The sequence below is a fragment of the Danio rerio genome, chromosome 22, assembly GCF_049306965.1.
Source record: "Danio rerio strain Tuebingen ecotype United States chromosome 22, GRCz12tu, whole genome shotgun sequence".
Lineage (NCBI taxonomy): Eukaryota > Metazoa > Chordata > Actinopteri > Cypriniformes > Danionidae > Danio > Danio rerio.
The window spans coordinates 16,425,001-16,427,500 of NC_133197.1; the positions used below are offsets into that span (position 1 = coordinate 16,425,001).

Sequence of the window (2,500 nt, forward strand, 5' to 3'; positions counted from 1 at the left end):
CATTCATTCATTCATTCATTTATTCATTCACTCATTCATTCCTGTTTTGACATATATCGGTCTGTCTTTCTATCTACATATCAACTAATCTATAATATCAAAAAATTTTTGCATGACTGTTTAATTGTGCTAAAAAAATAATAAAAAACACCCAGCAATAATGTTTATTTTGATACTAATACAAATATCCATAAACAATTGCATATTTGTATTTATTATAAATTTATTACAATGTAAGATAAAATAGAAATTTGCCTGCTTGACCATCCACCTGTTTCATGACCACGACCCTAGACTGCTTGTATACATCTGTTTGCTCCTGAGTTAACTGTTGCTTGCCTGATCATTCTGTTTAATAAACCTGCGTTTGGATCCACACTTCCTTGTCAGCGTCCCCCTTCACATTACATAATCTCAATAAAATAAAATGCTACTTTTTTCACATACTGTTATTTCACCTTTAAAATTTCACACTGTAATTATTTAATAAATACTACTAATTATAAAAAAATATTTTTTATTTTGTGTTAGTTTACTATTATTAATATAATTTAATAAATTCATTTGAGTAAAAAAACTTTGCTAAAACATGATTAAATATTTTTATTAAAAAGATTTAAAAATTGTAAATTGAAACATGAACAACATTTACTATTATTTAATTTTTTTACAACCATTTTCGTTAAGCTATAACAGAACGCTACGTGGCAAATAATAACAACAACAACAACAATAATAATAATAATTATAATAACTAACTTACTTTATATAATTTTATTCATTTTCTTTTTGGCTTAGTCCTTTTATTGATCTGGGCTCACCACACAGAAATGCCAAGTGACCAAACAGAGGCTCGAACCAGCAACCTTCTTGCTGTGAGGCGATAGTGCAACCCACTGCGCCACCACAAAGCACATTTAAATGTTCTAAATGTTAATTATTATTATACTTTAAAGCTATTTATTTTATATTCAATTTTTATATCATAATAATTTTTATATTTATTATTTGCGCTTACTATTATCTATTATTAATATAATTTCTAGAAATACATTTGAGTAAATCAACTGTGCAAAAAACAAAAAATGAAATTATTTAAAAATAAAAAAAATGTAAACTGAAATATAAATAACATTTACAATTATTGAATTGTTAACCATTTTTGTTAATATGTTATAACAAAAAGCTAATTGGCTAATAACTTTATCATTTTATATTATTTCTAAAATACACACCAAGCATATTTTTCACTGTACAAAATTGTCTTTTTACAAATTATATTATTAGTTTATAATTAAAACAAACAAATGAAGAAAAACCCCACTATCCAATACATGACTCATTAACCTTTTACAATACATACAATATCTAGACTACCACCGGAGCAGTGAACACGTTAACAATTGCGAGCGCATTAGAACTCATTTTCACCATCCCCTAAAGCCCAGTTTACCTCCCAGCCTCAAACTAAAGCCAAATCTCCCGTTTACAACCTAATTTGTCCCTATCATCCACAGGTGCAGAAGCCAGGAGTCTAGCATCCACAATAACCGTGTCACTCCTGCGTGGCCTTTCCTCATGGACAGCCCTTTTCCGGTCGGCTTGAGCTGAGAGACGGATTCTTTCTAGGACTCTGGCAGACAGGCCAAACGGACGGCCAGAGGAAAGAGGAGGACTAAAAGAGCGATTACACAAAGCGCGAAGAGGAGAACAGGCGTCTTTGTGGAGTGCGAGACATGAAAGGCGTTTGATACATCAAGTTGCGCAGGGGGAAAATCTCGGCAGCTTGTTCCTGCCACTGTGCCGGGGACAGCGGGGGTGCATTGAAGCCCGCCGCAGCCATTAAAGGTTGAAATGGGAAACGCCAGGGATAACAAAGCCCTGATTTTGACAGCTTTTTTGGAGCATAAGATCCACTGATGTGTGAAATGCAAGCAATGTGCCTTTTGAACAAGAAGGGGTTTGTTGCCTGAGCTCTGGACACTGGGTGGGAGCGAAGAGGAGGAGTGCGTGTGTGTGTGTGTGTGTGTGTGTGTGTCAGGGGTCTAAACCAGGACAGGTTGTTTTCCAGTCTCTGTCTCTCCTAGCAAAGCATGGAAGAGAATAAAGCTGATATATTTAGGTGTGTGGAGAACAATCCGATCTTCAAGATTCACATTTGCAGCAGACACATTCTTACAAACAAAACAGAAAAAACATTGTGGAATTATAAAGTGTGCTTCACACAGGTGAGTGGGCTTGACAAACCACCTGTATAAACACTTCTCAATTAAAATCACTAAGTTCCTTTGTATAATTAGTTGGGTTGGGTACAGAAACCAGGAGTAACTGGACCGAATCAGCATATGACGAACCATCTTTAAACATTTAATTCTAAACAACTTGATGTCTGTCACACCGAAAGTGGCAAGAGCATCAAAATAAGGCAAGGCAAGTTTATTTATATAGCACATTTCATACAAAGTGGAAATTCAAAGTGCTTTCCATAAACAAGAATAAA

General features: G+C 34.2%; 1 protein-coding gene across 28 annotated transcripts in view; it reads right to left on the bottom strand.

The window, feature by feature from the left end:
- The window catches only part of patj (PATJ crumbs cell polarity complex component), a 187,008-nt gene that overhangs the window by 157,498 nt on the left and 27,010 nt on the right, over positions 1-2,500 (bottom strand).